Raw genomic sequence first — 27,147 nt, 5'->3', positions numbered from 1 at the left:
CAGCAAATAATTCATAAAATCCCGGCAGTATTAAATATTAAGATGGAGACCCAGATACTGGGGAAAAGGGGCTCTTAATATGGGTACTATCCATAACAAAACAAAATAAGAATTTCAATGAAATACAAAGGTGGGAGACTCTGAAAGTGTCTATAGCAAGTAAGGAATAATTGAGTAACTATACGATGCCTATCATTACTAAAAAGAGAAATGTAATAACTCAAGGATAAGTCTTGATTTACTGCACTGTGCTTTTTTTTGTCTTAAACAATAAACATTTTATTTACTCATGGTTTGTGGGTCAGCAATTAGTGCTGGGCTCAGCAGGGTGGTTTTTCTTCTGGTTTACTCATGTGGCTACAGTCATCCGGTGGCTCAACTGAGCCGGATGGTAGACCAGATGACTTAGCTCATATGCTAGTGACTGGTACTAGCTGTTTGTGCTGCCTTTAGAGTCTACTTTAGTAAATGTGAACATTTTTTTTCCCTGAGATCTTGAAAGATTTATGCCCTCTATCCCCTTGACCTACTTTTCCATTGGTTCTTGAGTTGGTCAACCATGAACTCACCTACTGTAGGACTTCAAGACTCTAACACCTTCTAGTCCCCTCTACTAGGAAGCATGGTTTTCGTGAAGTTCAAAGATGAGGGTGTGTGAAACAGAGGGCTGGGAGGCAGGGCTGGAGAGCAGAAGGTTCTTCAGGGGGTCTGAATGCCAGGTTAAGTTGGATGGACTTTATTCAAGCAGCATTAAGAGTCAAGATGACTGTAGTCTAATCCCATATTCTCTAAGAGATAATTAGCCCTCCGAAAATGTAGAATGTTAAAATTGGGCTACAGAGAGAAAATATGACCCAAACCACAAAGACTAAAGCAGTCAGCTAGAAATTAAGTCGACAGCAAGCTGTGACTTTTACCCTTGACAGGGTGCTTTGCCTGCTACTCTTGGCTCATTAGCTGCAGCAAAGGCTTCACAAGTATCTGCTGGCTTCTGGGCCTTCTAGGCAGCTCAGTGCTCCAGGGGCTCACTGGAGCATCAACTTTCACTCTGCAGGGGGCAGAACAACGGCAGGGACACCAGCGGGCCTGCAGGACAGGCTGAAGGGCAGCAATCCTGTCCGCTCACCCCAGACCTGGCCCCCAGGAGGCTGGTGCCACATCCTATCTAACCATTCCAAGCAGCAGAGGCACCTGTGCTCTAAACTCAGCCCCACTTTCTCCTCTCCGGGCCTCAGTTTCCTTGTCCACAAAACCAGGGAGGGAGACAGGACCTGTGGCACTCAGAGGGTGGTCTGCAAACCAGTGCCATCCACCACCTCTTTGCTGTTGGCTCACAATAAGTACAGAAATTAAGAGCAGCTTTGAAGCTTTTACTGCTTATGACTTTGCTACACAGCCAAGCACACGATCAGTGGAACTGTCTTGTTGAACAGAGCACAGACTGGTGTACAAGTTTCCTGCAGATGCCATAATAAATTACCACAAACTGGGTGGCATAACACAACAGAAATTTATTCTGTCACAGTTCTGGGGGCCAGAAGCCTGAAATCAAGGCGTCGGCAGGGCCACACTCCCTCCAGAGACTCTAGGGAAGAAAATGCTCCCTGTCTCTCCCAGCTTCTGGTGTCTGCTGGCTTTCCTTGGCTTGGGGCCACATCACTCCTCCACTTCACTGCCTTCTCTGTGTGTGTGTGTGTGTGTGTGTGTGTGTGTGTGTGTGTGTAAAATCTCTTTCTTCCTCTCTGTTATAAGAACACTTGTCATCGCATTTAGGGCCCATTAGAGAATCCAAGATGACTTCATCTCAAAAATCCTTATCTTGGGACTTCCCTGGCAGTCCAGTGCTTAAGACTCTGTGCTTCCACTGCAGGGGACACAGGTTCCATCCCTGGTCAGGGAACTAAGATCCCACATGCTGCATGGCGGGGCCCCCCAAAAAAGAAAGAACAACAAGATCTTTAAGCAATGCTAATTAAATCATGTCACTCCTTGGGTAGGAATCTTGGTGGACACTCATTAGAATAAAATCTTAATCTCTTTTTTAAAAAAAAATCCTTATCTTAATTACATCTACAAAGACCGTTTTTCCAAATAAGGTCACATTACTCGGACCTTATTTGGAAAAGGTTACACAACTTTTTCTGAGAAGAAAAGCATAACAAATAGCAGTTGCCAAGGCAACATAATGATGTGGTTTAAGGGAGATCACCCGGGAGGAAGGGAGCAACGGGATATACTACATTTCCTAACACAGGTATACAAAATACATAAGCTGCTTCTCAATTTCTGCCTTCCAGGGCCCTGATATGAGTAGGGACACACATAAAAGAGTACATGGAGCCAATGTAAAATCTCCTCCTTCTCAAGAATTCTGATCAAACACTCAACAAAATACTAGCAAACCGAATTCAACAGCATATTAGAACCAAACTTAAATATACAACAATATAAGAAAATGTAAAGAGCAAAACCCATGTTTGGGGCCACCATACCGCCAACTACAACTGGTTTGGATACTGTGGAATTCATGTGTGACCAGTTGTACATGTTGTGCACTGTACACTCATATCAGTTCACCGCTGGAGAAAAAAACCACTGCCCTGCTTCTCACTCAGTTGTGACCCCAACTCTTCCTCTGCGGCCCAGGAGCCTGGGCAAGACCAGACGGCAACGGACACCCCTGGTAAAGGAAAGGAGGCTGACGGGTGGCAGGGCTGTGAGGAACAGGTGCAGACTGTTCTCTCAGCCTTTCCCAAGGCTGGTCTCCCACCTTACCTTGCAGGCAGTGCAGGAGCTGCTCCCTCCCTTCCCTATCCTCCTGTCCCTCAAATGGCTTCAGTTGTAAAGTGATTAAATTTATCAGGGTTTTTTGTTCAAGTGTGCCTCCCTCATTCCATCAAATGCTCAGAATTTTCAATGTCCAAGTTTGAGAACGGAAACAAAACTGTTTTATTAAAATCCTTGTGTACCTAGCACTGTCCTGCTGCTGACATATCCTCTCCCCCAACATCCTGCCCTGTAACCTCGAAAACACTCAGGAAGTTTCCAGGCTTCATAACAGGATGGAGGCGGCACCTGGAAATTTGACAAAGCAAGGATTTCATTTCTCATTAGAAGTTTTCTTGCCTTGCAAGAACACTCCTTATCAAAGGAACTACTATGTTGATTCCTTTTGCTATGTTACACTTCAGCCTTAAGGGGCAGACCATGTCAAAATACCACAGACTGTTTAAAATGATAACACTTGATGCAGGTCTGGCCACAGCAAAGCGGGCACTCTCATCATTCAACTACTGGTAGGAGTGTAACAGGCACAATCTTTCTGGAAGCAATTTGACAAATTCTTATTAAATGGCTTCAAACTGTACACACCCTTTAATGTTGTAATTCCATTTTCAGACCTCTACACTAGGGAATGAATCTCAAATGGGGACAAAACTTAATGCTCAAAGATATCCATGGCACGGTTATATATGAGATTAAAAAAATTAGAAATAAAGCTAATAGCCAAGAAAAGGAAATGATTAGACAAATTATGGTAGATTCATGAATAAAGTTTTACGCAGCCATAAAAATGACATTTTACAAAGAATTTCTAATAAAAGTAACAACTACAGTAATATCAGTTAATCTTTACATGGGCCAGGAACTGTCCTAAGCTTATCAGGTGCTTTACATATATGAAGCTTCTTAATCTACTTAGGTAGATACTGTTATTTTTATTTTTATTTTTAGGCTGCGCTGCACGGCATGCAGGATCTTAGTTCCCTGACCAGAGATGGAACCCCTGCCCCCTGCAGTGGAAGCACACATCCCTAACCACTGGACCACCAGGGAATTCCCAGTAGGTACTGTTATTATTCCCACTTTACAGATCAGAAAATGGAGGCACCAAGTGTTAAGACACTTGCTCAAGATCATCCTGCTAGTAAGAGACCACACAGGGATTTGAGCCCACACAGTCTGACTCAAAAGTCCATGCTCTTACATACAGATGGTCAAGAAGCACATGAAAAGATGTTCAACATTGCTAAGTATTAGAGAAATGCAAATCAAAAATACAATGAGATATCACCTCACACCAGTCAGAACGGCTATCATCAAAAAATCCACAAACAACAAATGCTGGAGAGGGTGTGGAGAGAAGGGAACCCTCCCTCCTACACTGTTGGTGGGAATGTAAATTGGTACAGCCAATATGGAAAACAGCATGGAGGTTCCTTTAAAAAACTAAAAACAGAGCTACCATATGATCCTGCAATCCCACTCCTGGGCTTATATCTGGAAAAAAACATGGTCCGAAAGGATACATGCACCCCAATGTTCACTGCAGCACTGTTTACAATAGACAAGACATGGAAGCAACCTAAATGTCCATCAGCAGAGGAATGGATGAAGGAGATGTGGTACATATATACAATGGAATATTACTCAACCATGAAAAAGAATGAAATAATGCTATTTGCAGCAATATGGATGGACCCAGAGATTATCATACTGAGTGAAGTAAGTCAGACAGAGAAAGAGAAATATCGTATGGTATCACTTATATGTGGAATCTAAAAAGAAATGATACAAATGAACTTGTTTACAAAACAGACTTGCAGAAATAGAGAATGAACTTATGGTTACCAGGTAGGAAGGGTGGGGGGAAGAGATAGTTAGGGAGTGTGGGATTGACATGTACACACTGCTATATTTAAAATGGATAACCAACAAGGACCTACTGTAGAACACAGGGAACTCTGCTCAATATTATGTAACAACCTAAATGGGAAAAGAATTTGAAAAAGAAAAATATATATATCCATTGGAGAAAACATACATTAACATGATATTATATAAAGCAGACCATCATAAGCTAAAAAAAAAAGTCCATACTCTTAAATCCTGTGATACTCTGAATACAGTGATGGCCCCAAAGATAACAGGTCCTAACCCTAGAACCTGTATGTGCTACCTTAGATAGAAAAGGCATCTCTGCAGATGAAGAATCTTAAGATGGAGAGATATCCTCGATCATTGGGTGGGTCCTAGATGCTATCACAAATGCTCCCAAAGATAGTCTGAATACAGTGATGGCCCCAAAGATAACAGGTCCTAACCCTAGAACCTGTATGTGCTACCTTAGATAGAAAAGGCATCTCTGCAGATGAAGAATCTTAAGATGGAGAGATATCCTCGATCATTGGGTGGGCCCTAGATGCCATCACAAATGCTCTCAAAGAGAGACAGAGGGAGATCACACACACACACACACACGAAAGGCATGTGAAAACAGAGGCAGGTATTAGAGAGATAGGGCCACAAGCCAAGGAATGCCAGCAGCCACCAGAAACTGAGAGGGTCAAGGAATGGATTCTCCCCTAGAGCCTCCACAGGGAGTAAAATCCTTATACCTTAGTTCAGACTTCTGGCCTCCAGAACTGAGTGAATAAATTTCTGTGGTTTTAAGCCAACCAGTTTGTGGAAATTTGCAGTCACAGGAAACTAACACAAGCTCCCATGCTGTACTGTTCTCAATGCAAGATAAAATATTCATATGTTAAATGGGAAAAGTAGAAATCAAAAGTTATACATAATGATCTTAATTATGCATATAAAAATGCATGCAAATACAACAAAACGTTTTGTAGTGATTATCTCTGAATACTAGAATTATGGGTAATTTTCAGCATTATGCCTTTTGATACTTTTCCAAATTTCTACAATTAATGTGAATTCCTTTTACAAAGAAACGAAAAAAAAATTTTTTTAATTAGCAACTCATCATACTTCTGCAACTCTAACTCAATCATAAAAATTAGAAATCAAGAAAACTCCCTGAGAATTTTCTTAATTCAGTTTCAGAACAAAACCTGAAAAATCAGCCACCCAGGTGCATTCCATTCCCTAAGTGACTCCACTCAACCCTCAGCCTCTCTAAAGCCTATTAGTTTTCAGACTCTGGCAGGAACATGATGTGGCTGAAGAAGTTTCAGGCTTTGAAACAAGAGGATAATCTAAGCTGCTGCATGTTTTCCTGTCTCTCTATCCACACGTGGCAGTGGGGAGGAGGGACCAGAGAGAGGTCTTTATGCATTCCCAGAGCTCATCCAGCCCAAAGTGGTGTGGGCCACACACCAAAAACCAAGAGCTCTGGTTAATAAACATGGAAATGTTTGATTTCTCTGTGGGTGACTTCACAGAATGAATCATCACATTAAACAGCGGCTTAACCTTCTTACCGAAGTCCGTCCGGAGTCCAAGCCTATTGTGTTGCAAAACCCTCCTGCTATCATCTGTCCAGGCAGTCAGAGGACCAAAGGCCAATTTTACTGTATCAACATCAAGTCCTTTGATTAAATATTTCCATATAAAGAGTGTATTAACATTTTCCCGCAACATATGGGCCAAAGTGGATCAAAACAGAAAGGAGGATGTGCTTCGTGTGCTGTTTTTTGGGGCAGAGAAGGTAAGAGTCACTGGTTCCCTCCAACATGGGCCAGGTCAGAGCCACGGGGCGTGAAAAGCATATATACGGCTTTATTCAGCCCACCCTGTATGGCGCAGCAAGCTCGGGCGCTGGAGTAATGGGACCACAGCGTGGGGTTTATCCTTTAGTCTCTGAGCACATTTATTCACTCTTCGTCCAGCCAATCGACATATAAAAGCACCTACTATGTGCCAGGCACTAAGAAGAGGTTGGCTCACATTTTAAAAGACCCTATCTCCAACACGCTATACTCTCAGATGATACGGCTGGGCAAATGGCCCCCATCATTGCTGAGCTTCTTCATCAGTCTTTTGGATCACAGGGATGCCAGCAGTAGCAAAATGCTGGGAGGGATACCTAAACAGGACCGGCAGAGCTTTGAGAATGAAAAAAACAAAAAGCAAATGGTTTAGCACCGTGTACAGTCTGCCCTCTGCCTCTGCAGGTTCCACATCCACCGATTCGACAATCAGACCAAAAATATACGAAAAAAGAAAAAAAATTTCCACAATGTTCCAAAAAGCAAAACAAATTTGCCACACACTGGTAACTATTTACATAGAATTTACATTGTATTTACAACTACTTACGTAGCATTCACATTGTATTAGGTATTATAAGTAATCTAGAGATGATTTAAAGTATACAGGAGGATGTGTAGAGGTTATATGCAAATATTATGCCATTTTATACAAGGAACTTAAGCATCTGGGGATTTTGGTATCTGCGGGAGTCCTGGAACCAATCTCCCCTGGATACCAACAAGACAGCTGTACCTTCCAACATACCATCAACACAACACTTGTAATTTCGGGTGATCAGTTGATGATACTTGAATCTCCCACTTAACCATCTACTTCACACAAATGGTGTATTACTATTTTCTCAAAGTCTGTTTTTTTCTTTTTGATTGCCATTGTATGCCTATATCTACCAGCGACTAGCCTTAAGAAGTACTCGTTAAATATCTGAGGTATAAATTAATGCACGAGTAAACATGGGTAATCAATTTAATAATCTGTAAAAACGGAAAAGCCAGTCTACACAATTATTTCCCAAAGAAAATTCCAAGGAAACTAATCCTATGAGATATACCAAGAAAAGAAGGTTCACGTGCTATTCAACTGGAGAAATATTACATTCTGTAGCCTCCCATCTCCCTTAAAAATTCACAATGCATGTTATATAATAAAGAATATGGGAAAGCTTTCAATTAAATACCTATTTGAACTTCCCAAATCAACTTAACCACAGAAGCCCTTTCATGATTAACACTTACTGATATCAGAGAACGAATGTTCTAAGGTAACCCTGGGAAAATACTAACATAAATTCTTCATTTGTTCAAAAAACATTTATTAAGCCCTTGAAATGATAATAATATGATGATGATGAAGACAGGCAACATTAAACAAGTTAACATTTAATAGGCATGGTTCTTGGTGCTACTGCCACCCAAGATAAATATGAAACCTGGCTCACAGTCTACCGTCTACTGGAAGAGACCCAGGAGCACAGGATGAGTACAACCAGTATTAACTGAAGTGACAGACAGACACATGCACACATATGCATGTATACATACATATATACAGACATATGTGAATATCTGCACACTTAAGTCACAAGAAGGGAGAGAGTGTTCCAGGCAGATGGGAAGCAAGAGCGTCCAATGTGTGCAGAGGAATGAAGACAGTTTGTTCTTCTCCAGTGGTTTTCAAAGTATGGTCCAAGACCCTCTCGGAGGGTGCTGCCAGGTCAAAACTATCTTCAACAGTGTGATATTTTCACTGATGGTGCAAAAACAATGGTGGGGAAAGCTGCTGGTGCTTTAGTGAGAATCAACGCAGTGGCATCTGACCGTATTAGTAGTCATTGTGTTCTCTACTGCCATACTTTCACGGTTTAAAAAAAAAAAAAAAGGTCAATTTCATCTAAGAATATCCTAATGAAGCAGTAAAAATTATTAATTTTGTTAAATATTAACCTCGAATACACATCTTTTTAAAATCCCTTGTGACAAAATGAGAAGCACTCATAAAACACTTCTGCTACGAGCCAAAGTATGATGGTTGGTTTTGGGGAAGCAAAAGCACTCGTACAACTGAGCTGCAAGCTGAATTAGCTACTCCTTTCCACCGAACACCATTTTAAACTGAAAGAATGACTGACAGAAAAACTACAGTGACTCAGATTTGGGTATTTTTAGAAGGAATAAAGTGAGCTTGTTATTTCAAGGAAAACTGACAGTATCTGTTGCTAAAGAAAAATTTGAGCTTTCAAGCAAACATTAAAATTTGGAAAAACTTGTATTGGCCACTGTGAGCTTTAGAGCATCTCAGTACTTGGCTTTTCAGAGGACAGCAGCAGTGACATTAACAAACGTGACATTATCCAAATAAGTCATGCATGATGTTACAAAATGCATAAAAGATCCCTTTAAAGTGCAAGACAGACCAAAAGATTTTAATGTAACAGAATATGAGAAGTTCACTGATATATGGTTTCAGATTCTATACTGCAACAAACCTTTAAGAAACTATCACTTGTCAAGCTCCGAGGTAGTTTCAAAGACTATCCACAATTAACTGAAAAGGTTATTAAACATTCCTCCCTTTTCCAACTACATTCCGTGTAAGGCTGTATTTTCTTCATACAGTTCAATCAACACAACATACTGCAACAGAATGAAGGCAAAAGCATTGATGAGAATCCAGCTGTCTTCCATTAAGGCAGACATTAAAGATACCAGGAAAAAAGTAAAACAATGGCATCCTTCTCATTAAATGTTTTCTGCTTTAGAAATAGTTATTTTTCATTAAAAGTGTTATTTGTGTTATGTAATGGGTTTATTATTGCTATATTTAAACTAATTTAATGAATACTTTAAAATCTTTTCAATTTTGATTGTTAATATTGTAAATATTGCTAAATATAATCCACAAAACTGAAAGCTCTTTGAGGATCTCACTAGTTTTTAAGAATTTTTAAAGGGGTCCTGAAACGAAAAGTTGGAGAGCTGCCGGTCGTGGGTGGTGAGGAGGGAAGGGTGAAGAGGCAGCAGGAGAGGGCTAGCAGTGGCCTCCCGCACTGTGATGAGGGGTTCAGAACTGATCCGACAAGAACCAGAGAAGGGGAGTAGAGCACCAAAGTTACACGGGCAGATCTGCCTTCTAAAGAAAGAGCAAGGACAACATAAAGCTGCCCTCTGCTCCACGAACTTATGATTCTAAAAGCAAGTCAGTCTGATGGGAAGTCAAACTGTAGGACACTGAAGGTCCATTACTACAATCTAAAAAATGAAATATAAATTTCAATAAAAGAGTAGGAACAGAAAAGTATTAAAATTTAACGATGGAAGCGAAAGAAGCAGGGTCTTGCAAAACAGACTTGCAACCAACTAGAATACTGCAAAATGAGGGAAATCATCAGTAACAGAATACAGGGCTTTAAAAATCGAAAGATACCAAAATCAAGATGCATTTTGGGCAAGTCTGAAAAATAAAAATAAAGGAGCCAGTAAAGAGCAATAAACTGCAGCAGTAAAGAGGGAAAATGAATGCAGCCCAGAGAAGACAAACAGAAGCCTTTAGAAATAAAAAGAAGTAGGGAGGAGAGAAAATCAGCTCCTATTTCCAGAGCGTGCAATCTATCCACTCCACCACAGGGGAGCAGGGCAAAGGGTGCAGGAAGCACCTGGAGAGGAAGGGGGCCCCGCGCAGAGTCCACCACTGGAACGCAAATGCTCGCCTGGACAACAAGAGTCTCACCCAGGAAAAGGTGGATTACGCCAATCAAGAACACAGACCACAGAGAATAGACAAAAGACAGCTATTAAAATTTGCTCTCAAGGAGCTTAGAGTCATTATTTTCTAAGTCAAAAAAACAAAAACAAAACAAAAAATCAATAGGATAGTTATAACTAAAATGAGAATGGTGTGCTCTAAAGAACTCAACTAGAAGAGCTTGGCAAGTTTCTCGAACTTGGCCTCAGTTTCCTCTTCAGCAAGATTGGGAGTCCACCACTGACTTCACAAAGTTAGTGGGAGAAAAGGGAACTAAGCATGCAGCTGGCATGTGACAGACGCTCAGTAAACACAAGCTGTAATTATTCTCACTGTAGTTATGACTTCAGGGCCTATGTAGAATACAGAGTTGACACTACACTACTCTAAGCCAGAAAGCTCCCAAGGTCAAAGAGGATGGTTTGAAAAATCACCAATATGTGAGCTTAAAGAAGGAATGTGAATGGCTTTGGCCCAGGGCTACCTACACTCACTCAACAGATGAGAGAACTGCCCTTGACCTTGTGGGCCTGTTACCACCGGCCCGAGGGCCTCTCCAATCACAAAGGGACATGCCAAGCACTAGAAGTCCCAAGTAAGAAGGGAGAAAAAGTCAAACCACCACCTTCCGAAACAGCCAACACCGCTGTCATGTAACTTTCACGCACAATTTATCTCCCCCGATTGTCATAATCGGCCAGGATATGGACGGGTACACTGTCATCACCCCATTTTACATCTCAGGGCTGAAATGCAAAGAAGTGGTGTAGCCAGGACCCCTATCTCTTGATGTGGGGCCCAGGACTCTTTCGCTTGACCACACTGCCCCACCCTCACGGGGATTTGAGAGCCCACCCAACAGACGTGGGCCGACAGCTCTTCAAGCCAAACACGAGGGTCCACCTTTCTTCACCACCCATAGCTAAAGGAACACCCAGTGAGCATTCACTGATTGACATGCCAGACACTGTCCTTGGGGCTGCGACTGCATGCCGGTCTCTGCACCCCTGGACCCCAGACAGACATCAAGTGAACAAGGAACTATTTCTTTATAGATGTAGTAGGTGCTGGGAACTTGCAGTCCAGGGTACCATGGGGGCAGGTCGTGCAGGGCCTGAGTCTGAGAGGTCATGGGAGCACAGGCAGGGGCCCCAGCGGTTCTCAAAGCCTTCGAGCCAGGAAGAGCTGCGAGGCTCAGGAGGCCAGCAGGACCAGGCTGCACAGGCAGGCCTTGTGACCACAGAGATTGCACACCCTCCTAAAAGCGTAGGGCCTTGCTACAGAGAAGCAGCAGCATCCAATGTGCAATGTAAAAGAGTATTGGGGCTACAGCTTGGAGAGGGGGAGAGGATAAGAGTAAAGGTACAGATGTCTGTCAAACAGAAACTTTCCAACTTCTGTTTTTTTTTGTTTGTTTGTTTGTTTGTTTGTTTTGTGGTACGCGGACCTCTCACTGTTGTGGCCTCTCCCGTTGCGGAGCACAGGCTCCGGACGCGCAGGCCCAGCGGCCATGGCTCACGGGCCCAGCCCCCCCGCGGCATGTGGGATCTTCCCGGACCGGGGCACGAACCCGTGTCCCCTGCATCGGCAGGCGGACTCTCAACCACTGCGCCACCAGGGAAGCCCCCAACTTCTGTTTTTACCACAACTTGCAGAGTGAGAAAGACACTTTGTAACCCAGTATGTGTCCACACACACAGTGTCTGAGAGGCAGGCTACCAGCCTGACCCTGGCTAGTTTCCCTGAGCCTCAGTTCCTCTCCTCTGAGGCAGAGATAACAACAATACCACTGCATCAGCTGTTGTGGGGAGAAGTTAAGTCAGTGTATGAAAAGCCCTTTGCAACATTAACCTTTTTCTGTAAAACTCTTATTATACACAAACACAACTTTCACAAAATAAAACTCAACCTTACTATGTGTACTCCACTCTCATGCTTTCCATTCTACTTCTTTTTTTCTTTTTAACGCTGGTAAAGACCCTCTAAATTAATTTCAGAACCCAGTCACCAGGGTCATGACCTCCAACTGGAGATGATGGCTTGGACCTGGGTGATGACAATGGAGGAGAGAGAACTGATAGGATTGGGGAATGATTAGTCAGTTACAGGGGAGAGAGGGAGGTGTCAGGTGACTCTCAGGCCTCTGGATTGATGATGGTTCCATTTGAGATGGGAACCCGGCGGTGGCGGTGGGGGGATGGGGGGATCAGGTGTACGTCTGTGGGAGGAGATGGAAAGATCAGACTCTACGTTCTAAACTTCCTGCCAGGAGGATTTGGGTGAGGTGACAAAGGGAGCCTTCACTTAAATGCTTTCCACCAAGCAGGGAACCACGTAGAGAGATTTCACACCAGAACCACAGCTACTGATACAGAATGCGTTTTTCCAGACTGTGCTGGGGAGGTGGACAGCCTTTGTGAACCGTGCCCAGAAGTGAGTAACTGATGGAGGACCCGGGGACTTGGGGCTCCCGCCAAATGTCTTTCCTTATCTGACCAACATCCAGCACTAATCACGTTTAATTAGAGTCTGTCTGCCCATCTGTTTCCTCTACTAAGCGAGCTGCTTTAGGGCAGGCACCACCCTGGCTCACCATCTTTCTGCTCACCAGGCCTCCCCAGCACGCTGCCTTACTCACTGCCTCTGATAGGTGCTCAATTCAGCGATGCAACAGGATAAAACTCCCGAAAAGGCCACTTACAGTTCAGGAAACTAAGACAAGGCACAGCAGATGGGAGTGGGGAGGCAGAATCTGCCAGAAGAATTCCGGTCACTTAAGGGTGTGAGCCAACAAAAGGCCAACTGTTCACAGAGAAACCGAGTCTTCAAAAAATGTTAAAACTCTGGAATGCACGATGGGTGTGGATCTTCATCATAATGATCAGAAACACTAAGCGGGTCTGGGAGAGAATCAGGAAGACCAAATATAAAACAGGAAAAGTCAGGCCTCTTCCAAAGGTCATGCTGGATGTTTAATTCTTTACATCACTTCGCTCGCTACATTCTTCCATCAGCTCAAGGCCTTCTATGGCATGCCTCTCTGTTTCCAATCCTCTGCCATCTCCAAAGCCCAGTTCCTTGTATGTCACCTGTTTTTCCTACATGTATATGACCTGTACCCCCAACAGACAGGAACGGTATTACACACCTTCTTATTCATCCACCCCCATCCCTTGCACAGACAAGGCACCCAATAGTAGTTGATTGATTTTTATACTGATTAATTTATTTTGGCATTAAATTCCAAATACAGATTCATATTTTCTAGTCTTACCCCCTTTAGTTGCAACTGTTACTGAAGCTGTCATTTTTAATAGTAACAGTTGTATTTATTAAGTACCTACCACATACAATGCACAACTAAGGACCTTAGATACATCTACAATCCTCAATCTGCAGGGTTGGGATTATTATTTCCATTTTACAGATGACAAGATGGAGGCTCAAAAAGACAACATAGTTTAGTAAGTGGCAGCACTGGGATTCAAACCCAAGGCTACTTAACTCCAAAGTCAAATAAGTATGCAACCAATCTAGAATTTTAGCACTATTTTCCCTGGCACAGAGGCTGGAAAACAGCCCACCTGATATGAAGTCCACACTCAATACTCACCAAAGACATAAACAGGGCTCAACTCGGAGAAAGCTTTTTTAGGCTTGAGAAGGCCACAATTTAATAAGACCCATTCATTCACTTCCTACAAATACATAGGTCAAGTCAAGATTATTTTAACTCCATGACTTAAAAAAATGGAACGTGCTAAAGGCATCACTTGTTTCTGAAAGAATGTTCAGGGAATGCCCTGGCAGTCCAGTGGTTAGAACTCCGCACTTCCACTGCAGTGGCCCCCGGGACTGGGATCCCACAAGCGGGGCCAAAAAATAAAAAAAATTTTAAAATACAATAAACTTTTCAAAAACAAGAGTGTTTAACTTAAACTAAGACACAAACAACGCTCAGAATAACCAAATCATTAGTGTCAAGTAGTTAATAAAATAATCACAAAACTCGTAACGGCTTATCTCCTATGTATCACTCCCCCCAACGCTCTCACATACATTATTTGAACATCTCAGTAACTGAGGCAATTATGGTTACCTGCTGCACACGTGAGAGAAAACCAGACTGAGAGAAGTTCAGTGAGTCACTGAGGGTCACCATGCCTATTACTCAGAACTCTGTTATAAGCAACAAAAGAAAGCACCTCGGAGTAGTGCAGGCACAAGAGAAAAGTAGCTGTAGCGACAGGCCTTTGGGCAACTAGGGACTCCCAGCGACCCCGTCCCTCTCCTGGCCTCTCTTTGCCTGCAGCTTCCTCCCACCCCCGGGCAGCCCAGATTACTCCTACAGACAGGAAACCAGAGCCACCGGAGTGCCAGACCCCCATGTCCCTGGCCTCACCACCCCAGACGAAAAGGCTCGTGGGCCTCGAGTTCAAAACTCCAGGGAGATGCGTTTGAAATGATGTCCGCTCCGCCTTCCTACTCCCCAGCCCTATGCTGGGTGGTGGGATGGATTCCCTAAGACATCCCTCCATCAAATCCTCTCCCCTCTCCACAGCCTGCACCGCCTCCCCTTAATTTCTTTGATCTGGCTGAGGGCTCCCAAAGTGGTAAAACCAGTTTTACGATTTTCCTTTGTAATCTCCACATTGGAGGCTGCCTCACATTCCCTTTGGTACAGGATAGCCCTGCACTGGCAGCTCTGTAGAAACAGGCGGGGTCAAGCCCCATTTTAACCTCCTTATCACATGGCTGAAATTACTGGCTTGGAGTCTCTGAGATACCTGAGGCCTCATAATAAATTCTTCCCTTTTACAAAAAAAAAAAAAAAGATTCAAGGAGGGCCCTGACTGGCCCAGTCGGGTCAGTGGTCCACCGATGGCACAGGGGACCAATCAGGAACCACACCTGGCAGGTCCCAAGAGTAGGCAGAAGAGAAGTACTTCTCCAGAAGGCGGAAGGAGCATCAGTTCCAAACGAAGGAAGAAGGCTTATTTAAGGCAGATTAAATAATAAAAATAGGGCTTCCCTGGTGGCGCAGTGGTTAAGAATCTGCCTGCCAATGCAGGGGACACGGGTTCGTGCCCCGGTCCGGGAGGATCCCACATGCCGCGGAGCGGCTGGGCCCGTGAGCCGTGGCCGCTGAGCCTGCGCGTCCGGAGCCTGTGCTCCGCAGTGGGAGAGGCCACAACAGTGAGAGGCCCGCGTACCGCAAAATAATGATAATAATAATAATAAAAATAAGTAGAAATCCTGCACACACAACTGCTAAGCCACTGCTCTTCAGACCCCAAGTCCAGTGACCTCACTCGTTCTACACCACAGCTGACATCACTTGGCACTAAAATGTGAAGCAACAACAGTAAAGAACAGCCAGTGCCTAATAAGGTGATAAACGTGCAGTAAAGACGCTTAGTACAAACAGAATTAGAAAAGAGAGAGATCAACGTACCCATTTACATCTGAGTAATATCCTAAAGCTAGAGATCTCCACGCCAGAATTTTGTGCTAGGAAGAAATACACATTGTGTTTCTTCATCAATGAAAGTCAGACTTTCCTCCCCTCCTCCCTTCTGCGTTCTTACAACTGAGTGAAGGGGGTCTCTCCTTAGGTCCACGTCTTCTTAGTCCTCTACTCTGCACAGAGGACTGCTAAAATCCCTTCTGAGGAAGGAAGCAGGAATCAGAAACACAAACCCGAGTCAACCGAGCTGAAGGCGGGAGCGCAATTCTCCGCAGACACTGACGGGCTAACGCACTCAGTGTGTACGCAGCGCCCAGAGGGGCCCCGTGTAAGGGAAAGGAGTGGGCAGGAAGCACGGACCCCGCCGCTGCCTCGTTAGCACGGCTACGAAACCCGGGGTTTTCTTCCTTCTCCTTTTTTTTTTTTTTAAGAGATCTACATGTCTCTCTTTTTATTTATTTATTTATTATTATTATTTTTGGCTGCATTGGGTCTTCGTTGCTGCGCACGGGCTCTAGTTTTGGCTAGGGAGGGCTACTCTTTGTTGCGCTGTGCGGGCTTCTCATTGCAGCAGCTTCTCTTGTAGCGGAGCACGGGCTCTAGGCTCTAGGTGCGCGGGCTTCAGTAGTTGTGGCACGTGGGCTCAGTAGTTGTGGCTCGCGGGCTCTAGAGCGCAGGCTCAGTAGTTGTGGCGCACGGGCTTAGTTGCTTCGCAGCATGTGGGATCTTCCCGGACCAGGGCTTGAACCCGTGTCCCCTGCATTGGCAGGCAGATTCTTAACCACTGTGCCACCAGGGGAGTTCTCTTTTTATTTATCTATTTATTTGGTTGTGCCGGGTCTCTTAGTTGCGACAGGCAGGCTCCTAGTTGCAGCTCGCAGGCTCCTCAGTTGTAGCTCGCCAGCTGCCTAGTTGCGGCATGCAGGCTCCTTAGTTGTGTCATGTGAACTCTTAGTTGTGTCATGCATATGGGATCTAGTTCCCTGACCAGGGATCGAACCCGGGCCCCCTGCATTTGGAGTGCAGAGTATTAACCACTGCACCACCGGGGAAGTTGCTCTTCTCCTTTAATTTAGTCAAACACTTCTCTCACCCTCGCTACCTACCAGGCACAGTTCTTCGTGCTCTACAAATATTCTTTGTTGTTGATGGCTTCCCTGACCGCACATGGTTATGGTGGCTTCTAAAAGGAATCTAAGTGGGAGTTTTTGATACTTTTCTCAAAGGTCCAACCTAAACCTAGATGACTGAAATCACCCCCATTTCTCTAGTTCCAACATTTTGCTTCTCTCCCTGAGCTGAGTCCACTTCATTGTCTCCTTCCACAGAGGAGAGACAAAGGTTGGTATTTACTGACCACTTACAGGGTGCCAAGCTCTTCCTCCCTTGTCTCACCTGATGCTCACGGCAAGCCCTCTTTACAGAAGAGGGAAAAGGCTGAGGGGAGGTGGGGAGGGCAGGCACCTCTCTGGACTAACTCCCCGATGGTGATCAGCTGAGCCTAGTAGCGAGGCCCAGCCCAGCCCCAGAAGGGGGGCTGCACACACCCTGTTGCACCCGCATTGAAGAGCCTCACTGGAGAGCGACTCTTGTGTGTTGGCACTGGAAAAGCCACCCTTGGCAAGGACACATATGGGCTGGCCCTCCAAAAATTTTTTTAACTGTGGTGAAGTTCACACAACATAAATTAACCATGGTAAAGTGTTCAATTCAGTGGCATTTAGGACGTTCACAATGCCATGCAACTACCACCTCTATCTAGTTCCAAAACATTCTCATCACCCCAAAAGAAAACTTGTACCATTAAATGGTCAATCCCCATGCTCCCCTCGCCCCAGCCCCTAGCAACCACCTACTTCCTCTTTGTCTATGGATTTACCTACTCTGGATATTTCATATACATGGGATCATACAACATGTGGCCTTTTGTGGCTTCTTTCACCTACAGCATAATGTTTTCCAGGTTTACCCATGTTGTAGTATCTTCCTGTACTCCATTCCTTTTCATGGCTGAGTAATAGTCCATTGTATGGATATACCATAGTTTGTTTACCCATCTATCCACTGATGGACATCTGGGTTGTATCCATTTGGGTATTGTCAACAGTGCTGCTATGGACATTTGTATAAAGATCTGAATCTCTGTTTTCAATTCTTTCACACATACACCGAGGGTGGAACTATTGGATTCTATGGTAATTCTACATTTAACTTTTTGAGGAACCCTTTAAAATATTTTGAAAATGGGCCTCCCTGGTGGCCCAGTGGTTGAGAATCCGCCTGCCGATGCAGAGGACACGGGTTTGTGCCCCAGTCCGGGAAGATCCCACATGCCGCGGAGCAGCTATGCCCGAGAGCCATGGCCGCTGAGCCTGCGCATCCGGAGCCTGTGCTCCGCAACGGGAGAGGCCACAACAGTGAGAGGCCCGCGTACCAAAAAAAAAAAAAAAAAAAATTTTGAAAATATGAAATACTACAAAAAGCCAAAAGGACACTGAAAGCAAAATGCAAAACCTCAGTGAGATCAAAGAAGTTTTTTAAAAAAACGTTTTTCTAGTCTCACCCCTTCTTTCCGTAAGTTCAAATCTGGGCAGATGAACCCAACAGTACACTTCTTTTTAAAAGGCCAAGAACACTAAGAAGAGAAAGTTAAGAAATGCAATTCTAGCAAATAATTAACAAGGGTTGCAGTGTCTCCACAATATTTTTAACAACAAAATCACACCTAAGCCAAGGGTCCACTCAAAACCACGAGGTGGGCTGAGACTTCTGAACCAAAGAAAAGGGCTGAGAGGACCCAGCACAGGCCCTAAACTGGGAAGGCTTTCTGTTATCAGGGAAGACTGGATTCTCTGCTCTGGCTCTCATTTTTAGTAAAACCATTTTTCTTTTGGGAAAGACAAACCCTTGGTGCCAAAAAAACCCCCCCAAAAAACCCCCAGCACCCTTTAAAAAACCATCTTGCCACATCATTTGTCATCAGAAAAATGCAAACTAAAACAACAAGATTCCACTACACACCTATTAAAACGGCCAAAATCCAGAACACTGATAATAACGCCAAATGCTAGCGAGGATGTGGGGCCATAGGAACTCTCATTCACTGCTGGTGGAAATATAAAACAGTTTGGATTGGAAGACAGCTTGGCAGTTTCTTACAAAACTACACACCTTCTACCAGCAATCACATTGCTTGGCATTCACCCAAAAGATGTGAAAACTTATGTCCGTACAAAACCTGCACTTGGATGATTATAACAGCTCTATTCATGACTGCCAAAACTTGGGAGCCGCCAAGACGTCCTTCAGTAGGTGAATGGATAAACTGTGATACATCCAGATGATGGAGTATTATTCAGCTCTAAAAAGATATCAGCTATCAAGCCATGGACAGACATGAAGGAACTTTAAGTGCATATTACTAAGTGAAAAAAGCCAATCTAAGATGGCTACATACTGTATATTCCAATCATACGACATTGTGGGAAAGGCAAAACTATGGAGATGGTAAAAAGATCAGTGGTTGCCAGGGGTTAGTGGGGAAGGAAGGATGAACAGGCAGAGCACAGAGGATTTTCAGGGCAATGAAAACATTCTGTATGATACCGTTATGATGGATACATGTCATTATTCATTTGTCCAAACCCAGTGAATGTACAGCACCAAGAGTGGATCCTAAGGGAAACTATGAACTCTGGGCAACTATGACGTGTCAACATAGGGTCGTCAATTGTAACCACCGTGCCACTCTGGTGGGGGAGGCTGAAAATGGGGGGATTATGTATGTGGTGGGGACAGGCAGGTCGAATGTGGGAAATCACTGTGCCTTCCGCTCAAGATTGCTGTGAACCAGAAACTGTGCTAAAAAGGTAAAGTCTTAATAAAAAAAAAAATGTACATCCTGTCCCTTAAAGTAATGTTTCGAATCAGCTCTAAACCATGAGCACCGCTTTAAGAATGACTCGCTTGAAACTTAGTCTGGGACCAAGGAAGGGTGAAGCGAGCCTGAGAAGCAGCCCAGGGTGCACACATACCCTTCTCTCTACATCTGCTTCCAGCAGCTTTTATAAGGCTGATAATCACCAATGATTTTGGCTGGGAGGACAGTAGCAAGATGGGAACACAGAGGGACTGTACCAAAAGAGGACACGTCGACACCTTTAAATTAAGTGAAGAAGAAAATAGCTCTCTGAAGGCACAGTAAGCTAACCACAAATGACAAAACTGACTCTTCTGATACAAGCAAGACACCGACATGACCGGGACGGCTGGCAAGTCAGGAAACAGGCAGGCGCGCTGGTGGCATTCGCTGGGCAGGTGTTCGATTAGGAAGTGGGCTGACAACAACTCAGTTAATTCACTGTGCATGCCTGTCCCAGAGAACACAAAGATACACCTGAAATACCAGCGGCAGGCCAGAGATTAACTCCACAGCTCCACTTTTGGCAAAAGCAGAGTCTAGCAAAGATGCAGGTGCAAAAGATAAAATCACACCCAGATTAGTTCTAGTAAGCCCTTTGAAGTTCAAACTAAACCCAAGGCCAGGAAGGAAACAAAGCGAGAAGGTAGCTTATTATGAATCAAACAAGTCGTGCCTTTCTTGTGAGCGGCTCTCCCTGGTTGCTTCAGATACAGGCAGCTCTGGTGCTTGGACAGGGGAACGTGATAAAGACAAACACAGACATGATTTAAAAACCAACAGCAAAGTGATGGGATCGCCCTTATCTGTAATATCCCTTACATGCAAGGTTCTGTCAAGCTGAGACTTAACTCCAGCCCACCAGGCATACATATGGTCTGAATACACTGGAAGGAATATAGAAAAGCACGAGGAGTCATTTGACAGAAGCTAGGGGAAGAGATATTCGCTGAGAATATAAAATCTAGGAAAGAAAAACAAAGGTTATCAGGACCAACATCTGGCAGAGAGCTACAGTTCCTTCACAGAAAGTGGGATCCTCCTGGCAACCAGCATCACATCACTTGGGCCCAAGAAAAAACAGAATGCTTGGCATGCAAAGCCAAGTATTAGAGCTAGAAGGAGTGTGAGGCATCCGTGTCACTCCTTTGTTTTAGAGAAAACAATACCGAGGTACAGAGAGGTTCAGCAACATATCCAGGACCAACTGTTAACAATGGCAAAGCCAGGTCTGTAATCCTGGTCTCCTGGAAGGCCTTCCTCTAAACAATATTCATGACGATGATGATGATGATGATGATGACAACGACGATAGCACCCATGTGCTGAAGAGTTTACGAGCAGACATTACAGTGAGGGCTTTACATATATTATCCCATTTAGTCCTCAACAAATTATAAGGCAGTAGTACTATCATTAGCCCATTTCACAGATGAGGTACAGAGAGGTTAAGCTACTTGCCCAAAGTCACACAGCTTGTTAGAAGCACAGGCAGATTTGCAACAACATAGATGAACCTGGAAAGCATTATGTTAAGTGAAATAGGCCTGACACAGAAAAAGAAATACTGTATGATCTCACTTATATGTGGAATCTAAAAAAGTCAAAACTCATAGAGAAGCAGAGAACAGAATGGTGCTTGCTGGGGGAGCGGGGAGACAAGGAGATGGTCAAAGAGTATAAACTTGCAGTTATAAGATGAATAAATTCTAGGGGTGTAATGTACAACATGGAGACTGTAGTTAATAATACTGTGTTGTATGTTTAAAATTTGCTACGTAGATCTTAAACGTTCTCACCACACACACAAAAAAGTGGTAACTATGTGAGGAGATGGATGTGTCAATTTACTTAATTGTGACAATCATTTCACAATGTATATGTATATCAAATCATCTCACTGTATTCCTTAAAAATATACACTTTTTATTTGTTAATTATGCCTCAATAAAGCAGGAAAAAATAAGAGGGAAAAAAGGCTGCACGGGCAGGATGGAAATCTAGGTCTAGCTGAAATCCGTGCTCTTAACATTTATACTTGACTGCTTCCAAGCAAGCGAGGAAGTCACATTTTCAACTAAAGTATACACCAGAAACTTTCTTTCACCGGATAATTTTTAGTGTCTATCACTTTTCCCTCCAAGACATAAAAAAAAAAACAATTAGCACTAAGGGATATAAAGAAAAAAAATATTTTAACTATGGGGAGAAAGAATGCTCAAGACTCTCCAGCCTAGACAACAGAGCTGATCAGAGTCAGACCTGAAAAATTAGAAGCTGAAGCCAAAATCGAGTCCCTTTGGGATTTTGTCCAGTGTCTTACACCTTCAACAAGTCACATATTTATTGTCACATAGTTAATTCTGACTGGATGGTGGTGCTGCCAGGCCTAGGCGGCGATTTCAGAAATCAGTATTTACCAGATCTTAGAGCTTCGAATAAAAACATTACAAAATCACCAGTTTAATCATATACATGGCTAGGTTCAGTTTCAGAAAACAGTTACTTTTTGAAAATTGTGGTTTAAAAAAATAACATTAAGTTGAAACTGATGCTTTTTGATTTAATAAGAAGCACCTGACTTTTCTAAGAAATGCCATTATATTCTCAGATTCCACAACAATAGTGCCATCTCATTGTATACGGAAGATGCTTTGTTCTCTCGAAACTATGAAACCAGAACATCTCCCTGCACAGACACCTGCTCCACTGCAACATCCACATCCTTTTACTACACAACCAAACCACAGGGTTGGGCTTCTAGTTCTGTTCGAGATCCACAACCATCACAGAACTGGAGCCCTAAAAAGGGGCCACCTGCAGTAGGTCCAGCATGAGTCACTTAATCTCTCTCTTAATATGAATCATAAAAACAAGAGCAGCAGATAAGGCTTCCTGTCACTGAACGGATGCCAAGCACTGTGCTAAAGGCCCTCAGCTCAAGTTCTCTCTTCTCATCCTCACCATGCTCTGCGGTAGGTGCCCTTGTTACTACGCCCAGCTTAAAGACGGAGAAAGTGAAGCTTAGTAAGAGAAGCTAAGAGAGTGACCCAGGGCCACACACCTGGGCACACTGCACACACAACACGAACCCAGGTTCCTCGGACTTCAGAGCCGAGCTCTTCACTATCACACACTGGGTAGCTCTCTGCTCTCCTCACACACAAAGCCCGGGAAGAACCACCACTGCCAGCTCTTCCTGAGGAGAGTGCAGGGCGGGTTCTGACTTCTTCCAGTCTGAAGGGGAAACTCTAACGAGTTCTCCCAGACAGACCAACTGACCAACTATGTACCCAGCACTGGGTTAAGGATGGTGGGAGCATAAAAAGGAAGAGAAAGCAGATCCCTACCCCCAAGGACTTTACCATCTAACCTATACTGATCTAAACGAATCCCTATCTCTCTAGGGCATTTTTGGCCATGAAATGTATTTCCAGTCAGAAATGTATTTCCATCACGATCTGGGACACATTCACATATACTAAGCCTTACCATGTGTGATGCACTGATATTTTTAATTCTTTCCTTTTTTTTTTAATTGAACTACAGTTGATTTACAATATTACAGTTTCAGGTATACAACATAATGATTCAATATTTTTATAGATTATACTCCATTGAAAATTATTATAAAATATTGGCTAGGGGCTTCCCTGGTGGCGCAGCGGTTGCGCGTCCGCCTGCCGATGCAGGGGAACCGGGTTCGCGCCCCGGTCTGGGAGGATCCCACATGCCGCGGAGCGGCTGGGCCTGCGCGTCCGGAGCCTGTCCTCCGCAACGGGAGAGGCCACAGCAGAGGGAGGCCCGCATACCACAAAAAAAAAAAAAAAAAAAAAAAAAAATATTGGCTATATTCCCTGTGTTGTACGGAATATCCTTGTTGCTTATTAATTTTATACACAGCAGCTTGTATCTCTTAATCTCCTACCCCTATGTCCCTTTCCTTTTTTTTTAATGTGTCAACCCACTAAATTGATTCTGTGACTGTGGATTCTGGATGACAGCTTGAAAAGTCCTGCTCTAGAATGCCCCATTTTAGCTCTAAGTTTTTTTTTTTTTTAAAGGCAAAAAATATCAGAAAGTTCTCCCTTACATCTAATTTAAGTTTCTTGGGCTGTCAGGTTAATTAAACGTGTATGGCTGGATATGTCTCCAGGGCAGAGGCAGCAGTGTGTCAGGTTAGTTAAGGGCCTGGGATCTGGAATCTGCAGACCTGCGTTCAAATGGTGACTGACCTGCCTGCGTATTAGCTGGGTGACTCCTCCAGATCTTGGCCTATAAAATAGGAGATAATACTACTCACCCCTTGGGCTTGTTGTAAGACACCTGCCTGGTACCTGGTTCCACGTTCCTCAACAGAGGTGCTATGGGCATGGGGTGGGGAAGGGAGACAAGCCTGTTCCGTAGGACTGGCCTGAACATCAGAGGACTGTCAGCCTCCCTGGGCCCACACAGCTCCCAACGCCTGGTGGTTGACAGCCAATTCTGCAAAATAAACGGCTGCAGTTGACGACTCCCCAGACAGCCTCTCCACCATGTCAAGTGATCCCAATGCCTTCAAATCTTTTCTGTAGGTAACAGTTGTGTCCCACATGAAAGCATGACATGTAAGCTGTAACAGGGCCTAGGCCAAGTGCCTGCCCCTGCAGAGCTTGCCGTCAAGCTGGGCAGATGGAAAGGTAAACAGGTGACTGTAACCCACTGTGCCAGACGGTGTAACTGAAGCCCAGGAGCCGAAGGAGAGAGAAGCTCATGCTGAAAAGTCCACTCCGTAATCCTATTTGTAATTCTCTTAGTAGAAAAAACCAAAGCTAACAAATTGCTCATGTATTAAGAATTAGAAAGCACCACCACCAAGCCAAGGCTCAAGCCTGGAAGAAAAGCATCCTTGTCTGCACCCACAGCAATATCAGGACTGTCACAACTCCAGGGCTGCCCCCCTGATGAGACGATAAGTTCCTTGAGGCTGGACGTAAGGTGAATTGCTCAAGATCACATGACAAGTATTCACAAAATTGGAATCCCCAAAGATCGAAAATTGCTGATCACTCTTCCAGTTCCTCTGGAACTTGCTCTACACTTGTCTAGAATCAAACTTACGAGAGGTAGGGAGGGTGAGTAGGATGAAAGGCCTCCCATTAGATGGTCAAAAATGTGAGACTGAATCTGCTAAGATGCTTAAGTAGGCCTTCTGAGAGGCAAGTCCAGAGGCCTCAAATTTAGACTTTAAAAATCATCTCGAGGAGCTTCAAGATGGCAGAAGAGGAAGACGCGGAGATCACCTTCCTCCCCACAAAAACATCAGAAATACATCTACATGTGGAACAACTCCTACAGAACACCTACTGAACGCTGGCAGAAGACCTCAGACTTCCCAAAAGGCAAGAAACTCCCCACGTACCTGGGTAAGGCAAAAGACAAAAAAAACAGAGACAAAAGAATAGGGACGGGACCTACACCACTGCGAGGGAGCTGTGAAGGAGGAAAGGTTCCCACACACTAGGAAGCCACTTCGCGGGCGGAGACTGCGGGTGGCGGAGGGGGGAAGCTTCGGAGCCCGGAGGAGAGCGCAGCAACAGGGTGCGGAGGGCAAAGCGGAGAGATTCCCGCACAGAGGATCGGTGCCGACCGGCACTCACCAGCCCGAGAGGCTTGTCTGCTCACCCGCCGGGACGGGCGGGGACTGGGAGCTGAGGCTCGGGCTTGGTCGGATCCCAGGGAGAGGACTGGCGGCGTGAACACAGCCTGAAGGGGTGAGTGCACCACGGCTAGCCGGGAGGGAGTCCGGGGAAAAAGTCTGGACTGGCCGAAGAGGCAAGAGACTTTTTCTTCCCTCTTTGTTTCCTGATGCACGAGGAGAGGGGATTAAGCGCGCCACTTAAAGGAGCTCCAGAGATGGGCGCGATCCGTGCCTATCAGCGCGGACCCCAGAGACGGGCATGAGATGCTAAGGCTGCTGCCGCCGCCACCAAGAGGCCTGTGTGCGAGCACAGGTCACTCTCCACACCTCCCCTCCCGGGAGCCTATGCAGCCCGCCACTGCCAGGGTCCCAGGATCCAGGGACAGCTTCCCTGGGAGAACGCACGCGGCGCACCTCCGGCTGGTGCAACATCACGCCGGCCTCTGCAGCTGCAGGCTCGCCCCGCATCCGTACCCCTCCCTCCCCCCGGCCTGAGTGAGCCAGAGCCTCCGAATCAGCTGCTCCTTTAACCCCGTCCTGTCTGAGCGAAGAGCAGACGCCCTCAGGTGACCTACATGCAGAGGTGAAGCCAAATCCAAAGCTGAACCCCGGGAGCTGTGAGAACAAAGAAGAGAAAGGGAAATCTCTCCCAGCAGCCTCAGGAGCAGCAGATTAAATCTCCACAATCAACTTAATGTACCCTGCATCGGTGGAATACCTGAATAGACAACGAACCATCCCAAATTGAGGAGGTGGACTTTGGGAGCAACGATATATATATATTTTTTTTGCCTTTTTCTCTTTTTGTGAGTGTGTATGTGTATGCTTCTGTATGTGACTTTGTCTGTATACCTTTGCTTTTACCATTTTTCCTAGGGTTCTGTCAGTCCGTTTTTTTTTTTTACTTAAAAAATTTTTTTTCTTAATAATTATTTTTTATTTTAATAACTTTTTTTTACTTTATTTTATTTTATCTTCTTCTTTCTTTCTTTCTTTTTTTTCTCCCTTTTATTCTGAGCCGTGTGGAGGACAGGCTCTTGGTGCTCCAGCCTGGCGTCAGGGCTGTGCCACTGAGGTGGGAGAGACAAGTTCAGGACACTGGTCCACAAGAGACCTCCCAGCTCCACATAATATCAAATGGCAAAAATCTCCCAGAGACCTCCATCTCAATGCCAAGACCCACCTCCACTCACCGACCAGCAAGCTACAGGGCAGGACACCCGATGCCAAACAACTAGCAAGACAGGAACACAACCCCACCCATTAGCACAGATGCTGCCTAAAATCATAATAAGGCCACAGACACCCCAAAACACACCACCAGACGTGGACCTCCCCACCAGAAAGACAAGATCCAGCCTCATCCACCAGAACACAGGCACTAGTCCCCTCCACCAGGAAGCCTACACAACACAATGAAACAACCTTAGCCACTGGGGACAGACACCAAAAACAACAGAAACTACGAACCTGCAGATTGCAAAAAGGAGACCCCAAAGATAGTAAGATAAGCAAAATGAGAAGACAGAGAAACACAGAGCAGATGAAGGAGCAACGCAAAAACCCACCAGATCTAACAAATGAAGAGGATATAGGCAGTCTACCTGAAAAAGAATTCAGAATAATGATAGTAAAGATGATCCAAAATCTTGGAAATATAATGGAGAAAGTACAAGAAACAATTAACAATGAATTAGAAGAACTAAAGAGCAAACAAACAATGATGAACACAAAAATAAATGAAATTTAAAATTCTCTAGAAGGAATCAATAGCAGAATTACTGAGGCAGAAGAATGGATAAGTGACCTGGAAGATAAAAT

At 44.5% G+C, this 27,147-nt stretch overlaps 2 non-coding genes across 2 annotated transcripts in view; both read right to left on the bottom strand.

Annotated features, from left to right (window-relative positions):
- The window catches only part of LOC112066982 (uncharacterized), a 77,141-nt gene that overhangs the window by 26,779 nt on the left and 23,215 nt on the right, over positions 1 to 27,147 (bottom strand). The gene's annotated exons all lie outside the window — the stretch shown is intronic.
- On the bottom strand, positions 16,707 to 16,779 carry TRNAW-CCA (transfer RNA tryptophan (anticodon CCA)). Its single transcript has one exon. It is a non-coding gene; the product is annotated as a tRNA-Trp (tRNA).

This window comes from Physeter macrocephalus, chromosome 16 (assembly GCF_002837175.3).
Source record: "Physeter macrocephalus isolate SW-GA chromosome 16, ASM283717v5, whole genome shotgun sequence".
Lineage (NCBI taxonomy): Eukaryota > Metazoa > Chordata > Mammalia > Artiodactyla > Physeteridae > Physeter > Physeter macrocephalus.
This window is presented reverse-complemented; position numbering and strand designations above follow the sequence as displayed.